Here is an 18,646-nt window from a genome sequence, read left to right as displayed (position 1 = left end):
GGACGCTGTGCGGGGTGTTGAAAAGCGTAAAAGCATTATCTTGTGTGGATTTTGCACAACATGTTTGCACAGAAAGCATAACACAGCCTTAAAGATTAGACAGAAGTGTTTTCTTTATTTTTATAGCCACTTTTATCACTCGTGAATATTTGAAATGAAGAAGCTACAACTACAGACTTTAGAGTAACCTTGAGTATATCATCAGTGTTTTTATTGAATGCTTTGTCTGCTTTTGTTTCATTAATATTAATTTCAGTCTTTTTTATAACTAGTGAAAAATCCCTTACAGGAGCTTTAATGCTGGATTTGGGTGAATAAATAAGTCGCTTTTACACATCCTTTGTCTACTTTACTGCACACTCTCTAAGAACCCAGCATGTGGCCTTTTTACACATTAAATAAATAATAGGCAGTCAGCAGTCTGCTGTGAGTGCAGGCTGAGCAGCAGCAGCAGTGATTGGTGGCTGGGGGGAGGGAGCTCACGGAGCAGTCACTCCCATCCTCACTGGAGTCTGTCCGGGCAGCAGGGCAGGACGGAGCCATTCATTCTTCCTCTGTGGTCCGCGACAAAAGTGGAGGATGAAGAGGAGACACTGAGGAAGAACAGGAGGAACACAAAAAAAACTTTTAACTCCACAGAAGGAGAGGAAGATACTTCAACTTTGAAGCTTTTCAGAGACGTGGTTTGAAAATCGCGCAGCCAGCAACTTTTCACGTAAGTAGCAGCGATGCCACAGAAAGTCTTCTTCTGTAAAAGCGTCTTTTCTACAAAAAGCTGAAGGGTTAATCTCCTGAGAGAAAGCTTTGAGTTAAAGGATTTCAGCCACTCGTTGTGGGGACTTTGATTTAAGTTTTTCCACATGTATCTGTGGTATTTTCTCCCGGGGCTGAGAGGGGAAACTCGTGGCAGGAAAGCCGAGCAGACAGATGCTGTGCCAGGCGGAGCAGCAGCACGAAATGACCCAAGAAAAGCAGAAAATACGACACTTATCAGGGATTATTTCTCACTTAATTCATCTTTTGTTGCAGTTTGAACTCCAGGAAGTTCGTTTTGCCTCTTGAATCTTACTGACAGTTGTGAAAAGTAAACATTGGGGGGTTTCATCGGACTGGAAGCAGACTAAAATGAATATATTTGATTTCCGAAGAAAAGAAAGGTAGACAGTCCAATGACAAGAGCTTTTACATATTCTATAAGGCTGAAATTAGTGTGTAAAGCTGTTGCTTCACTGGCTAATCGATTAATCGACCAAACTTTCTGGCTTTGATTAAGTCAAACATAACTTTCTGTACAATGTTGAAGCAAAATCCAAGTTAAAATACCTCTTCCCTTTCATTCTATTTAGACTTTTTGCAGCCTTCATTAACTTCAGTGTTATTGGAGGTTGAAAAATCTCAAATATCAGACATCAAATCTCAAGTTTGGTTGAAAAAAGGTGCAAAATATCCATCAGAATTCCTCAAAAGTTCGCGATAGTGTTTGTAAAAGCCATTTTTCCTCAAACATGCCATCAGAAAAAGCAGATCTTTGAAGTTCATTGTCAGAAAATGTCCTTTTTTTTGCTTGAGTTTGTCTGCTAATGGGTAAATCAATTAACAAGCAAAGCACCAGTCAGGTTTTATTGCCCCTGATAGTTCCTTTAAAAGCATCATTAACCCTGAACACCTGATCCTAACTCTGGTTTATCTCTCTTTGGGACACAAAGCACCTCTATCTTTTGTCCCTTTGAGAGAAAGTCCATCCGTGGTCTTAACAAAGCGTGACACAGATCCTTGTCTTGTTTTGTGTTTCAACAGTAAACCTGAGAACTGGTCCCACCTGTGAACCTGTGTTTTTGTCCCCTGAGGGCAGAGGATTCCCATTTAGAGTCTGTCCGCGCTGTGTTTTAACCAAAGTTAGGACTGAGAAAGTCTGACTCTGCATTACTTTTTCCTCCAAACATGGATCTTTTTTCCGTGACTGATGCTCTTTATTGCAGCGTTAGAATAGAAACAGTGTTCATGAGGGATGTAGTGTTGTTGTTCCAAACCTCAGCCACTGATTCATTGTGGCTGGAAAGATCACACCCATATGGACTGTTTTTCCATGTGGACGATGTTCGCTCTCTAATACACGAATGATGGGCTACAATAGCTTTTGTTTGGTCTTTAGATGCAGATTGAAGGATTTTAACTCCTACAGAAATCCAATCTATGGTATGATTTCAGCCCATCAGCTGGCTGTGAACTGACTGAAACATTGTTGCAGCGGCAAAACGTTGTTCGTATTCGGCGTCTGGACATCATCATTTAACTAGCAAAAATGAAAGGACACCACATCTAAAACTCTATAGCATGATCCTGCAGGTGGAAGCTGGGAGGTGTTGAGACTGAAAGTGTAAGCACAGAGACTGGGTATTTGTCCTCCTAATTGGGAGCGTACTTTGTAACAGGAATGTGCCTGAACTTTAGCAGCCAGTCCTTAGGTATGCATCATAAACTACATTAAGTTTATTAAACGCTCCAGTGATAGACGTTTCAGAGTGCTCCACATCACATGCAGACGTCGTGACTGTTTGTTGGTTGCTTGGTTGTTGTAGAAAAGTGCAGTTAACAGTGTATGAACAGGCCCAATGTTGGATAAAAGGTGATGATTGGTCTGAATTAATCGTACGATGAAATGAACTCAATAATTTTGCCGGCCTCAATATATCGCCATGTGCACTCATCTCCAAACAGGCTGGAAGTCAGGAGAGTTCACTCTGTGCATCCCTCTCAGAACCTGGGCGCATTTGTTTGGTAGAGGAATAAACAGAGTGAACCCTCTTGTCAGTCATTCAGAATCTTTGTCTCTGGGTGGAGGTGGGGCTGCTAGCATCAGGTTAGCGTAAACACAGTGCACAGCAAGTGAGCCTTGTGAGCTCATCAGAGGCAACGCAGATAAACCTTGTAGAAATAGAAAGAAAAAAGATGATTGTAAGGTGAAATACCACAGCCCCAGAGTAGAAATATTTGGGCTTCAAACTGAATGAGCAAGGTGAGCCCATCAACACGGACGAGCCAGTGTGCAGCAACAAAAATATTGATATTGAAATATTGGTATTAGTAAAAAGAAACTCATGAGAAATAACATTTTGTGGCATTTGAGAGGGTGTATCGAGAGCATTGTCTAATAATGATATATTATTTTAATACTAGAGGTTAATTTGGTCTCAAAGTAATATTGTCAATAATGCCGTTTGTCATCAGTAATTGTGGGTTAATAGCAGAATTTGTTATCAGCTCAGGCATTATCACGATGAATAGAAATCGGTCTAGTTTTACCTGCAAACTTTGATACAAAGTTTCTTTTTCTGTTTTCTTTTTTGTAGAAGTTCATTTTAGAGACTTCATGGCATACATTTTTCAAACAATACACAAAAAAAGAAACCAATAAACTACAACTGTAACATTTATGTGTCTCCAAACACAGTTTTGTCTTAACATGTCAAAGCAGAAGGTTTTGGTACAACTTCATCGACTTCCAATGTGTGTGGAGAGGAAAAATAAGTCTATGAAAAGGGTCAAAACTCCAGGAGCACTTGTAATAAAAAGTACAACTTAATTTCAGACCAGTGTGTTTCTGATTGTGGACTTCATCAGGGTAAAAGTGAGGCGGCAATGCCCTGATGAAGAAACACAGTGGCTGCGATTTGAGTCTCAATGTTTGAATAAATGATCTGTTTTAGCACTCCAAGGATGAGAAGATGAGTGTTCAGACAGCATTTCTCCAAATTTGTATCCCAGTGGTGGTTGACCTCCTGTCAACAAGAAGGTTCAGAGACATTTTGGAGGAAGCAGTTTGACCATTCGACTGAGCATGCTCAGAAACAACTTCCCCCCTGAACAAGTATTGGTGATGGGGGCTGGACTCAATTGCAGACCCTGCTTAATGTTTCGTTGATGCACATCTGTTCACTTTTGGTCACTTGGCAGCTTTAATTATGAAATACAAACTCAGAATTGGCATCAGTGCGAGTGTGGATGTATGATATGAAGAAGCTGATCGTACTTGTGACTTAAAGTTGAAAAAGACGCTTAAAAACTTTCATTGATACAGTGATTTTGAGCGTAAAACACTGTTTCAGCGACACTTGCTCACTGGTTGTGCATTGACTGGTTTACTTGCTGCTTTCAGAGCTTCTTTTATCGGTGAACCATCTTGTCTGTTAGATCATCATCATCACTGTTGGAGTCCTCCTGCATCTCTTCTGAAAGAAACTGGACATTAATGCTTCCTAACATCAAGCGCAGTCTGCAGGATTTGTCGCACTACTGGTATTAAATGTATTGTAGTTGCTAAACCATCTGCAGAGCTGCTGCCTCTGTGTGGTCTCAGTCATGAGTCTATATTCTGTAATTAGCCTGGACCGTTTCGTTGCAATTTGTCTTTATTTGAAGGCGTGTGTTGGAGCCTCTGATGTTTAATGACGCTTAGGTCATCTCAGAAAATGTGACTTGCATAAAAGTTGGCGGTCGGTTGCATCGGTCAGAGAATTGCTGGTTGGTTTGAGCGTGTATGCCAGGGAGTGCACGTGGTCCCTCAGGGCTCCGTGTTCGGCCCGGGGTTCATTCATTAGATCTCTGCAGAACACTTTTTCCTCTGCTTCTGCCACAAAAAAAGAAAAATCCATGCGTTGGTGTGTTTGTCGGCAGCCTGGCCGCACAGATGCTATGGAAAACTTCTTTTATGCTCCTTTTTCCCCCTAAGAGTCAAACTTTCAAAGCATGGAAACAATTGAACGCGGCTTCTCTTTGCCTCATGTAGATGATGATGCTTTTAATGCACGATACAGAAAATAAAGCAGACCACATCATTTGCTTCCTTTGTCACTTTTGTCTTTAATCCAGGATGTTGGCTACACTATTCTTGGTGCAGGATTTGATTTACATGTGTTCGGTTTCTAAACTAGCACTTACTTTTATGATTTCAAGTCTCACCTAGTGATGGAAATAAGACCTGAACATTATCCGTGTGTGTCTGAAACCTGAGCCAGGATTGTGGTATCAGCATGACCAGAGTGTGAAATCCACTAAATGAAAGGTTGCTCCGGGGTCAGAGGTCAGCCCAGAAGACTACCAGCTGGAATACAGTTTGTGACAGAGGAGCTACGACTCTGATAACAAGCCTGGTTTACTCTCATGTTACATTACACACAGAGCAACAACACAAACATCTGTTTCTGACTTTTTTTAAGGTCATAATTTCCACTCAGAATATTCTCTCTGGGCGCAGTCAATAAAAGCTTCAACAGGAGCATCGCTGAAACCAAAGGAGAAGTTTTTTATGCTTGTTGCTCTTCAGATTGTTTATTTGGCTGTAAAATTGATGTAATGCGAGGACGAGTCCTAAAACTCAAAGTGGGTCACATTACGTTATAAGGTTTCCATTCCAAGCTCCTAAAAGCAGTGTTTCTGAGTGAATTAAAAGCAGCACTGTGTCCGAGTCAGCCTCTGTTTCATGGAGATGAGATGGACGGGAAAGTATGTGTCTCAGAGGAGAAGAAAGGTGTTAGGAAGTTTTGTTCTCAGACGTTAAAAGTAGGAGTCTCACTTCCTCAGAGAAAGGGAACATTTAACAAGTTTAAGAAAAGGTAATTTATCCCAAACTTACCATTAAGATTAGCAGTGGAACTTAGGGTTTTAGTTTCTTAACTCTCCAATGCTGAAATTAAGTTAGGGATGACATTGGTCTTGACACAAGTTTTGCCTAATGGGAAAAATCTGGCTCAACAGATACTAAAGGTTTTTTTTTTTAGATTTTTGACAAAAACAGCCTTCAATTATATTGTTACCATGACATTACATTTGTAAACAAGACACAAAGTGTCCTTGCAGAGGCAGCAGTGTTATTTCACTTGTCAGACTAAGACTTCAGTGACAGTCAAGTGGCAGAGTGTGTTCAAGCACAGAGATACAAACACTTTTAAAAAAACATAAAAAAAAAACAACAACAACAACAACAAAAAAAAGATAGAAAATAATCTAAAGCAGCAATGATAAGTTTCCTCCCTGACTATAATCTGACACTTCAAGACTGTTTAACATAATCCTATCCATCTAATATTGGCTTTTTGAATGGGGTGTGTATGTGGTTTCTGCAGCTTTTGAAGATAGCCCCAAGTGGCCATTGGAGGAACTGCAGTTTTGAACACTTGTCTCTATGTGAAATATATGTATTAGTAATGCAAATATTTGATAGTGTTTTTTTTTTTTAGAAAACTGTAAAATATATCATAAAGTGTAATGTGGAAAACACAAAAAAATCAGAGTAAATGTGTTATTTTTCAAAATGTTGAAGAATTTCATTGAACAAACAAAAAAGTTCAAATAAGATTGTCTAAGAAAAATGAAAGCATTTCAAATCATTGAGGAAAAAAAAAAATTTATCATAAAATTAAAAAGTATTTAAAAAATTTCAATAGAATTTTTTGAAAATGTTGAAATATTTCATGCAACTTAAAAATCTCATCAAAACTTTCAATATTTACCAAAAATTAGTTGCATTTAAAAAGACAAAAAAAATCCACGAAACGCAAAATTTTTCTCCAAATTTTTATTACATATTTTGTGTCTTTCAAATTGTTTATGTGTCCCATAAATTATTATTTTTTGTTTATTGGTTAAGGCTTTATTCTCGTGGCTGGAGGTTGCAGCTTTGCCCCGTCCCATGGATGATATTTGGTCGGGGCAGTATCTTTGAAAAAACGGGTTAGGAGCTTTTGCTGAGTTTGGTCTCATAAGCATGAGCGACTACGGGATAGAGTAAACACAGAGGTAAACCCGGACATTAGACAGAGTTTCTTTTTACAAACACGGTCTGCAGTTTTCCTCATGTCTAGTTAACTTCTGTGATTCTTCGTTGCGCTTGCAGTGGTCTCCTGCTGTTTTCTGAGTTGTCAGGCAGCAGAAGAGCTGAAAACATCTCACATACATGTGAAATGTGACACAGTCAGAGGTGTTTCTATGCTGGAGCTCTCTGAGAGACACTTGCCGATCTCTTCTCCTCTGTGTTCCTTGGTGCTACGCTCTAAAGCAGTCATGCACGCTGATTAGGTTAGGCAGCACGGAGCTAATCACCCTTCTCTCTCCTCTCCCCCGCTATTCTTGTCTTCATGTTCACTCTTTCATTCCCTGACTCTCCCTGTCCTTGAGGCCCCCCCTGTGGCGCCCTGAGATGAGCCTCTCCTGGGGGTACATCGACCTCCTGCAGCTCTGCAGCCTGCTGTTTACCAGGAAACCAGCAGGGTGGGGCCCTCCTCACAATAACAAAGCCCTGTGCCTACACTTGTCCCCTCTGTGGATTGAAGGCTGAGTGGAGTGAAGAGAGAAAGAGGTGAATGACTCGTGGAGGATGGAGAGGGGGGTGGACCTCCTGTCGGGTGAAATGAGGAGAAAGAATCTGCAGTGGGTTTTGTTCCTTTGTGGCGAGCGGGGGGTCAGTCTCAGGGGAATGCACGGCAGACGGATGGTGGGTTTTGCAGCTGCGTGGCCTCCAGCACTTAATCTAGTCCCTGAGCAGCTGCGGGCTCATTAAACTCTGCCGCTTGTGTTCAACATTCACTTCTCTTCACGTCTCTGCTGAGCCTTCTGTTTCCCTACCCGACAAATATCCTGTTTTATTTTACTAGCTATCGTTTGATAAATCCTGATGAAACCTGGCCTGGAGTCAGATGAGGACTCAGCTGTATGCTAACAGTGAAAGGTCCTGACCTGATACAATAGGCGGTCTGTGTGTAAAGTGTGATAAGGCGGTTTCATATGTTCAGGTCAAAGAAAAGGAGATCAGACCAGATTATAGAGTTTGGACCTCCAGTGAAAACATGGCTTCAGTTTCAGTTTAGAAAAAGAAAACAAAAGCTCCAAAAGAGACAGGATCCTGACCATTGTTATGCTAAATTGAAGGTTGTTAAAATAAATGTTTTGTAAAATATGCTCATGAGATGTCAGCATTCATATCATGAAGCCGGAAGCAGTAAGTTAGTCTAGCATACTCTCATACTCTCCATCTAAGTACCACACCTTGGGGAGCAGAGCTTTTGTCACTGCTGCCCAAACTGACTAAACTTTGTCCCTCCAAACATCCCCAACTCAGATTCACTTACTTCTTTAAACAGCGACTCAAAATCTACCTACCTAAGATTAGTGACTTCTCCTCCCTCTGTTACCTGTCTTGCTCAATATGTCAAATGAGTACTTAGGAAAGCACAAAATGAACAAGAATTATATAAATTCTTTAAATTATTATTATTATTTAAGGAAAAACCCTTCTGTAGCTGCTACCTTAGAATGGTAGAGGGGTTTGAGTGCCTCATTGATCCTAGGAGCTATGTCGTTGGAGGGAGTAGCCCCTGGTAGGGTCTCCCAGGACAAACTGGTCCTAGGTGAGGGGCCAGACAAGTGTGGTCATAGACAAAATATGAAGAATAAGAGCAAGAATCAGTTCACCCTGGCTGAGAGTCACTGGAGCCCCGCCCTGGAACTAGGCCTAGGGTTGAGGTCTGCAGGTGGGCGCCTGCCAGAATGGGTCCTTTGGGTTCATCCCACCCATCACATAGGGAGTTGGGTGGTAGATGGATGGATGGATGGATGAAGAAAATAGATCCTTGTACGAATTGGGTGTGTCCTAGCCTTACAAAAGTTGCTTCCAGAAACTGTTTTTAGTATGCTAATAGCATAGACAGTATAATTCATGGATGCAGTTTCTTACATTACCTGTCTGAAGCTGAGATTTGACGCCTGTTGCTAGCAGTTACCATATCAGAAATGTTCATTTTAACCCTAACTTTGGGTTGAAGAAGCACAGAGGCCTGTCAAGGCGGCCTTAAGCCTTTCTGTTGCAGCCACAGCTACACGGTGTCCGTCTGTAAGTGAAGCCAGCTTTGCCTCTGAAGGAGCTTTTCAGACTAAAACCACTTTTTAAACCAGGCTGTAAACATGTTTAATTTTGTTGTAAAGATCAGCTCCTCCAAATGGGTGTGTGTGGTTTCTAGGACTTTTTGGACAGCCTCTAGTGGACTCTCAAGGAACTGCAGATGTGGCACTTCCACATTGGCTTCATTCCTCAATTCTGCAAGGATATCTGTTTGAATAAGTGGTGTTATTTTGATGTAGTGTTTGTATGTAGTGTCTTTAAGTGTTAAATTGTTCATTAATGTTCTATATTGAGACATGTTGTGAATGAGGGACCTGTACCAGCGCAGACAACACTAACTGATTTAAACATTGTACTAAATCCTCACAGTATATAAAATACGAAGCTCAAGTTTCAAGCTTGAGTTATTCTCTGAAAGACTCTGGCTCTTCTTGTGTTGTTATCACCCTTTAGCTAAGTTAAAGTGACATTAACCTGTATGCCAATCTCTTAAGATTTAATTAATGAAACTACCAACATATTCCAGTAATATGTAATCCGGTTGCTCTAGCTTCACTTTGAGCTGAAAGCCATTTATTGAAAACTACTTCCACAAAGCTAGTTACGCTAAGCTCCTTTCTTCCTCACATTTACTGTAAAATCTCAGAACAACAGAGAAACCCTCCGGCTGGTCAATCCCATGTTGCTCTAAACCACAGGTCTAAATCCCAGTATTTGGGTCCAGGTTTCAGCAGCTCCATAGAAACCCTATTTTTGTTTGGACTGGCGGTCTGTCACCGGTCATTATCACCGCTGCAGCCCAGCAGCCGGAGCGCAGCAGCAGGAGCCATCGGTATAACGCTCGTTCTGTTTTTCTCTGCATCCTGCCTGAGCTGAAGCGGTTTTAATGGAGGTGACTCATGCTAAAATAAAAAGCAGGTCAGTGCTGTGACCTAATCCTGCTCACATTACTAAGTGTATTCACAGTAGTTGAACGTTTGCCCCTGTTTGTAGCTGCTGCTCTGCCTCTCAGGCCTTCCTCTCCCTGAGTGTGCAGTTTACAATCATAATATTGATTTAAACCAGGACTTTGTTAGAAAAGTTTCTCATGCCCGTCCAGAAATGACTGTTATTATTCCAGCATTTAGCTTTTATCAGCTAATATAACGAGTTGAAGCCAGCTTCCTATTTAAGCTAATATTAGCTCAGTGAATAATGAGGCTTTAAAGTTTGGTTCCAGGAGATTTCCAGTTATGAATAAATGTCTCTTTGTCACTTTAGCAGAACGACTTCAGACCAGACAGACTGAGTGAGCTGGACTGGCACATCGAGGAGGTTCAACAGAGACTGTATGTGAACGTATAAGAGGGTAGAATGGAGTAGAATGAAATGGGAAAATAGAATTAGATCCTAAACAAAAGCTTGGATGGAATGAGATTGAATAGAATGGAGCAAGATCAAATATAATGAAGCAAGTGGAGTAGAATAAAGACTAGCTGAGTGACATGGAATAAAGTAGAATAAAATGGAATGCAGGGAACAAATGAAGTAGAATGGTATGAAGTGTAATTAAGTACAGTGGAATAAGAAATGATAGAAAGGCATGAAGTAAAAATAAATTCAGTATAATGATTTAGAATGGAATATAAAAAGTAGAGTACAATGAAGTGGAAAATATTTAAGTTAAATAGAAATGAATGACACTGGATAAAATAGCCTAAAGTAGAACTGAACAAAGTGGAATGAATGGACTGCACAAAGTGGAATGAAACTGAGTCGAGCGAAGTAGAATGTTATGAAGCAGAAAGGAATGGAACTGAATGAAGCAGAAAAAAGTAGAATCTAATGGTGTAGAACAGAATGGAAAATGTGAAATTAAATGAGTTGAAAACAAAAAAGTAGAATGGAACAAGGGGAATAGAACGAAGTAGAATAGAATGCTCTAGAATGGAAGGATAATGGGTAGTACGAAGTGGAACAAATTAGAATGAAATGGAATTAAGCAGAATAAAGTTAAATGTAATGACATAGAGGGGAATGGAGAGGATGAATTAAGTAGAACTGAATGACATAGAATGTATTGGAATAAAGTAGGACTTAATGATCTCGATTTTGTTGATAAAGTGGAATGAAGTCCAGTTAATGGAGTAGAAGAAAGCAGAAAAGAATGTGAAGAAATGAAATAGAGTAAAATAAAGAACAATAGAATGAAGTAGATGGAATAAAAAAGTAGAATGCAGTGGAATAAATTTGAGTAGTATTGAATGAAATGGAAATAAGTGCAAGGAAGTAAAATATTACTTCTTAGAATAGAATGTTATGAAGAGGAAAAAAGTAGAATGGATTGACATAGAAAAGAATAGAATAAAGTAGAAAAGATATAACAGAATTAAGTGGAATGGGATGAAGTAGTTCCCACAAAGCTACACCACAATGTTAAAGTGTTCACTGATGCACCAGTGACCCCATGTTGTTGTGTTGACTGTAAAAGTTGAAATGTGCCATGATTGAGCTGCAGTCTCACTGAGAAGAGCTGTAAAGAAGTCCAAAACAACCAAGACAAGAATCGTTTTACAGGTTATTAGATACTGACATTTATTTCTGGCAATAACAGACTTTGAGTTTGATTCTGGAAACATTTGTCTTCAAACTTTGTGAAATCTTCTGACAGACTGTCATCACTCGTGTTTCTTCTGGTCGCTGAGCAGAGCTGTGTCTAATGGTCTGTGCAGCTGTGAAGTGATTTGTAGGGTAAGGACTCCAGGTGAGGGTGACTGCTCCAGGAGACTGAGACAGGGTAATGTTACAAACACCTGTGGGACCACACAAACACACACACACACACACACACACACACACACACACACACACACACACACACACACACACACACACACACACACACACACACACACACACACAAGCCTCAAAGTCAAAAGCTCAGCATGCTTTGGGAACATTTCCTACTTTTTCATGGGAAATTTAAAAGACGCTTCGTCCAAGAACAGATAGTGCAGCCTTACTCTCAGGTATTAAAAGACATCAAACAGCTGACCCCAGAGCTCCAGAGTTTTATTCGGAGATATGAGCCGGCTTAACTGAATTAAAGAGTAATTTGCTGGGATAGATTTCCCAGGCACAGGCTCGGAAGCAGATGCTTCTTGTTTGTTTCGATGTCAGGTACAATCGGAGCCGTCATCGTTCCAGTTAGAGAAATGCTTTAATGTTGACCTCCTAACCTCTGCTAGCTAAATTAAATTTATCTACTCTGAACAGCATCCATGGGAACAACAGTTTACTGAAGTTTTCATGTCTCTGATGCTATCTGTGTTTTTGTTTTCAACCAATTTGCAACACAACTTTGTCATATTTCTCTCAAATTAGACCTGGACTTGTGTTTTGACTCTTCAAAGGCTTCATCAAATATGCATGTCTGCTTTCAGAGACAAAGAAGAATTCAGGGAATGAAGCTTTGTTTGCTACTGTCATTTAGGGCGGCTTCAGCAGCTAACAGAGGTATTTGTCATCTCAAGGCAGAGATTACACTGTCCTTCTTTACAAGGACAGTGTGGAGTAAACACTGGCTCAAAGAAAGTGAGTCATAGAGGGTGGTGATGATAGTGTAGAGAGACAAAACGCAGGCACAAAAAGAAACAAGATTCAGGTTGAAAAAAGAAAGAGATGAAGAAATAAAAGCGAGAAGGTAAGCTTTTTGTTTTAGTGGAGCAGCCGTAGGTCAGACATCTGTGATCCATCTCCCAGGGGCAGCCGTCTGGAGCTGCCTTTTCACCCTCTCCCTCCTCTTTCCTCCTCCATCCCTCTCTACCCCCTCTTCCAGAGTCGTGACTTCCCTTTGACAAGTCTCCCCACCCCAGAGATCACTCACTCGGAGGGGTTCCACTTCTTTAATAGCTACCTCTGACCTTCATCCATCATTCTGTCCTCACTGATATTATTTTGAAAGCACCGTTTTTTCCTCTGATTTGACTTTCTATCAACACTGAGCTGACATTTTTGATCTCTGAACAGACAGATTCTGGTAAACGGTCTCAGAGTGGATACATGTGAAAGTGCCCAACTGTTCCCTGTATGAGGGTAGTCAGGGACAGAGGCTCAGTGAAGGGGGGTCTATGGCAGCAGAGAGGCACCAGTAACATATGGTGGGGCAGAAAGTTACATACGTTAATGGTTAACAAAGTATTCTCATGCATATTATGGACCGCTCTTTGTTTATCCTCTGGAAAGGCATTTCAGAGGGATCTGCATTGTGTTTGCTGAGTTTAAGTGGTACCATATAAGGCACTGCAACAGGTTTTCACCAGGAGAATTGCATCCCAGAATTCTGTTGTCTCTATTTTTGAGGAACCCTTAGCTGCACTGCCTCATTTTTCATCTAAAAGAGTTTATAAGTTCATTTTTCCATTTAAGTAACATTTTAGGTCCCTCCATTAAGTTTGCGTCATTGTTTTTGCCTCTAGATATCAACCTCAATAGCACATAAAGATTGAATTTTCAGTGCTCTTCACGTATTCTCAATGACAGGCCATCAAACTCAGCATAGTATCACTTTGTCCAGATTAAAGGAACTCTGAACTGCAAGGCATTCTGTTTTCTCCACTAGAAGTGCAGTGTTGAAAGGGGCTGAATCACGTTTTCCTTCATTTGACACAACTTTGGGCTCAGTTACTCTACCAAAAGAGCATCGTCATCATAAACTGCATTGTACATTTGTATTAGTACTTCTAAGAGAAACCCTTGAGAGCGCTGCATCCTGTTTTCTCCCATGAAAAGACTCCTATCAAAAAACTTGCTTTGTTTTTTCAACCAAGGGGAGTCTTCTCTTCGATACACCACATATGAAGTGTAGTAAACAGCATTACTTTTCTAATGAAGGAACCCTGAGGTGTACTGCGTCAGATTTTCTTGACTTGAAGAGTAGTCCAGAGGGCACTACCTTGTGTTTTCTCCAATAGTGTTTTGCTTTTCTTGTATATTCCCAGATACCTGCCTAATCTTTCCTCCACATTCAACAACATCATATGTTTACTTACGTAAAAGGTATATCGTGTCAACTCGGAGTACCTAATGTCATTGCATCATGTTTTCTCCACTGGCATTTCCTTGTATTTTTTTTTTTTTCGTTTTGAGGAGTCCTTGCACATTGCCCCGTAATTTCTCATGCAGAGAACATTGCATGGTCACTTTAATGGAAGAAAGTTTTTGATGGCATGCAAAACTTTTAGGAAACTCTTTAGCACACTGTGTCCGTTTTCTCCACTAGATCATGTCCAAAAAATATAACAGAACATTTTAGTGGCTGAAATGGCATCAAAGATAGACTTGTTATCATGTTTTCACCTCTTGAGGGTCATCCAAAATAGCACTAGATTGCATTTTTGACATTTTTAGTGAACTCTTCTGTTTTCCCCTCCTGTTTGTTATGTCGAAAGGCGCTGGGGGAACAGGACAACTGAAGAGAAGTGGGTAAAATTAGGAGTAGAAAGGGGAGTCAAAACCAGCAACCTTTGCCACAAAGACCATAGCCTCTGTTTTAGGGAACTGTACTTAAAGTGCTAGGACTATGATATCTTATGATGAACATTTTCTCCACTAATGTCAGCCTTTTTTATCTGTACTTGATTTTCTCTACTGGAATTTTGGGGATAGCCCACAACATTATTTTTTTTACTTGAACAAAACTATTTACGTCACATTTTCTCCACTACAACAGACTCCTGGCTTTGTTTTCTCCACCAGGAGGGGGACATATACAATAACACTGCATCACGTATGTTTTCTTCGATTTAAGTGAAACCCCCTTGCATTGGAGTCCATTTTTTCTACACTTATCTTTGGTAGGAGCTGACCAAATTTAATTGTAGTTATTGGAGAAAACTTTTTTTGTGATATTTAAATTTCAAAATGCTGCCCAACAATGATTTTAGTTTACTTTCACTGTAAGATGTTGTAGACAGAAGTTGATCTCCTTTGGTGCTTACAGCTACGTTTAGGCTCTTTAACGGCATGCATGCAGCCTCCACTTCTTGTAAACACTTCCATGATCTTATCCACTTCTCAGGGCGCTTAAAGAAGCTGTTATGGCCTCATTACTGCAGAGCCATTAAATTCCTGGGGGCCAGCAGCCCATGACACTGAGCGGGATTCATTATCACTGCAGGTTCACGGGTTCAGAGGCCAGACAGGAAAGATGATGCCTCTCTGTCTTTGGATAACACAATTTGGCTGACATTACCGAGGCTGCAGCACACACAGAAAGGAGGAGGAGTGTGTGTGTGTGTGTGTTTGTGTATGTGTGTGTGTGTGTGTGAGCTCACGGGAAACCTCTTTTCCCATTATGTCTGTCATCATGTCTGGGGGAAAACTGGCTTACATCCAATCCAGAGAAATTACCCTCCCAGTCACATTAGAGTACTCTTAATACACCTGTCTTTTATCGCAGAGACCTCAAACATGACTTCACCTCATCTAAACATTAAGATCTTTAATTTTTAATCTTCCTCTCTTTGATTTCACATCCTCAGCTCCTTCTTTGAAAGAGTTTAAGCCTTACAAAGAATTATTACCCCACCTCCAGGAATCATTCAGCCATCTGCTGTGCTTAACGTTGAGCTAACTGGCTAATCACTGCGAGGTGATGTCATCTGTGTGTGCTGTGTGCGGTCTGCGGTTTACAGGCACACACAGATGCATGTATGGATACACACATACACACACGGTGTAGGAAATTGGATGGAGTGAGGATAATCATTGCATTAGTGCAGAGTGTGTAATCAGCGTGAGCCTGAGGGAGGAAAGCACACCTTGTGTTTTTACTTCATCCCTGGTTGTAATGGCCTGAGCTGCAGTGTTAAGTGTTATTTGTGGAAGTGGAAGGAGTGTGTGTTTGTGTCAGAGGGAATTAGGCGCTGACTGACGAGGTAGAGCTGGACTTTAGGGATGTGATGTCACCGAGGAGAGGCGTAGGATCGATCTTCATGAGCAGATAATTGTTTCAGGAGGGAAAGATGCTGATCCTTGGTGTCTCAAACTCACTGATGAAAGGAAAATTGACAGTCTGATGTTCAGCGTGTACATTCACTGACTGTCTTACTCTGTGAAGAACTCTAAAAGCTTTTCAAGAGTCTCTGCTTTGATGTGTAAAGGCGTTAAAATCAATTATGTATGCGGCACTAAATTGGTGTACAGGTTTTATCATGCATCCCATGTACAGAGTTCTCGAGGCAGGCCAGCAGCCCACATTCAAAATATTGTATACAAAACATGAAAAAAAAAAAACTAACTCACACCTCAAGACCTTTCACACTGAGGTGATGGCTGTTTACATATATCCAGCATTGTTGGCGCCACTTATCAGTATGCTCTCTGCTCTCCTTTGCTTTCTCCTACAACTCCACACCAGGCTATGCTCTCATTGCAGTGAAAAGTGACCTGAATCTGATTCTTTCGCTCAGATGTGGCTCATTATCTGCTTGGTTTCTGACAGTGTGAACAGCACAAGTCATGCTGAAACTGACATTTTCGAGTCAGGACACTTTGAGAAATGTCAAATGTGGCTCTAATTGAATACATATCTGATTTTTTGAAGGTGACCATGCTCTGAAAAGCTAGGGCGCATTTAATGTGTCATTCTGGAAAGACACACTGCACAGTTCTGCGTGATACCTAGTAGGGATGGGTACCGAATTAGGTACTTTTATAGGTACCAACTGAAGTCTGTCTGTATTACTGAGTACTGATCGACTGAAAATGTTCAGGTACCTAAACGCATCCTTGTGACTGTAAAGGAGTAGAAGAGAAGGCAATTTTCCATGCTGGACATGAACACAACACTGCATGGTTATATAGTAAAGAATAAAACTGTAAAATTGAACAACTTTGAGATTTTATTATTTAACAAATTAATATTGATTACCACATACACAAATACAAAAGTACCCAAAATTGGTACCCTTGAGTTGAGTACCAATACTGATTGCCAGGTACCAGGAATAGGTACTGTAGTGTTTCAGATGCGAAGAGCCGTGTTTCCACCAAGCAGTCCAGCTTGGTTCAGTACGGTTTGGCACGGTTTGGTACAGTTAAGCCTGCTCCGTTTGCGTTTCCACAGCAGCACTGTGCCCTTTCTTGGTAGGGGCCGTATAAGCCGGATGCCAAAAGCTGCAGGTGTTAAACGATAGCGTGACGCCGTAGCGACACAGCTTACCCCGCTAATAAATCCAATGAAGAAAAAAACGTGACACAGTAAACAAAGACCTCAAATGGAAGACATGCAGCATTTCATCTTCTCTGTGATAAGCATGTAACTCTTTGATACAAAGTGCAATCCAGCTTTGTTGCAGAGAAGTCTGTGCGCTGCCAGGAGAAATGCAGCCCCTGTCGGGGTAAGTGACGATTCTTTTGACCAATCAACGGTCTGCAGTGTGCTGCACCACCTTCCGAAAGCGGATTGGTTCAGTCTGGCACCCATACGAAAGGGTCCCAAAAAGTGGGACGGCTCGTGTCGGTTATTTGGGGATCTGTCCCGGGATAACTTGGTGGAAATGCCACAAATTGCTTGCTGTACCGAGACGAACCGAACCGGTCTGCTTGGTGGAAACGCGGCTAAAGGTACCCATCCCTTGTACCCAGTCTCTTGTTCCACACTCCAGTCCAGCTGGTGGCAGTGATGCTCCAATAAGTCGGCTTGCCAATCGCCAACAAACCTTGAAGAAGAAGAAAAAGTAGAAGGTCTGTGCAGTAGACCAAAATGGAGGCGGGATTCATGCTTAAAGTCCATTTTAACATAACCACCTCACAAATTTGCCGTCTGCCACACCATAAGACAGTAAATGAGACTGCTAGCTGCCGCCATGTTGGTTTCTGTAAGACCCTTCTGTGTGTGACTTCATGTATGTTCAACTGAGCATGTCTGCAGAAAAGCCACATTTAAACATGAATTTTAACAGCTAAACAACAACTCAGATTTGAGTAGTAAGACCTGCAGTTGAAATACATATCAAAATCAGAAGGCGGGCAAAGAGAGGGTGCCAGAGCTTTAAGGTATGATCAGGTTGTTTGAGTTTCAGAACAAAGAGAGTAAAACACCTCTGAATGCAGCCCTTCTTTCTCTCTCTGCTTGTTTTGACGTCTTTATGAGTCTCGTTCTGAGTGAGAACAGCATTGTTTCTGCCCCCTGGTCTCCATCAGAGGTCCGAGCTCGCACCCAGACCCAAAGCGGAAACTCCACAGGCACCAGAACCTCCACGGCTTTTCCTTTTTTTCTCTTTGAAGAGCTCCTGGCACAGCTTTCAAAGCCTCTCTGTCTCTGCTCCGGCTCCTTAAATAACGTGCAGTAAATACAACACAGCTGCCCAGCTGAGCACAAGCACACAATACTTATTATTCTCCAGAACAGGAACTACTTTAGTTTACGCTTTTTTCTTTTCATGCATTCCACAGATTACACATAACAAAGTGGAGTCCTGTTTAAGCTGATGCTCGTATTTATTCAGCGATATTGGAAAAACAGTCCCACGTGAGTGATAGTGAATCCAGCGAGCGGTTTCTGTGGTGCTGATGCAGCAACAGTTTTCTGCTCCTATAAAAATGTTCCAGTGACACAGACAAAAAGTACACACACACACTCACACACACAGAGTGATGAGGTAATTGTTAGTGAAGTCTGTTTTGTATTGTATGACAGCAGCTGCAAACCCGTTCACTTCCATTTTAAGATTCTCAGGGCTTTCATAACCCGCTCAAACGTCCAATATG

At 41.2% G+C, this 18,646-nt stretch overlaps 1 protein-coding gene across 1 annotated transcript in view; it reads left to right on the top strand.

Annotated features, from left to right (window-relative positions):
- The first annotated feature begins 441 nt into the window (after positions 1 to 441).
- lhfpl2a (LHFPL tetraspan subfamily member 2a) overlaps positions 442 to 18,646 on the top strand; it is a 58,170-nt gene continuing 39,965 nt past the window's right edge. The window contains exon 1 of the mRNA XM_074690089.1: positions 442 to 715. The gene's annotated coding sequence lies outside the window, so the exon portion shown is untranslated. The remainder of the gene's footprint in view (positions 716 to 18,646) is intronic.

The sequence above is a fragment of the Halichoeres trimaculatus genome, unplaced genomic scaffold (assembly GCF_033239565.1).
Source record: "Halichoeres trimaculatus isolate MK-OKI-2021-1 unplaced genomic scaffold, fHalTri1.1 fHalTri1_scaffold_16, whole genome shotgun sequence".
In the NCBI taxonomy this organism is placed as follows: Eukaryota; Metazoa; Chordata; class Actinopteri; order Labriformes; family Labridae; genus Halichoeres; species Halichoeres trimaculatus.
Note: the sequence above shows the minus strand (reverse complement) of the source record. Positions and strands in the feature narration are given on the sequence as shown.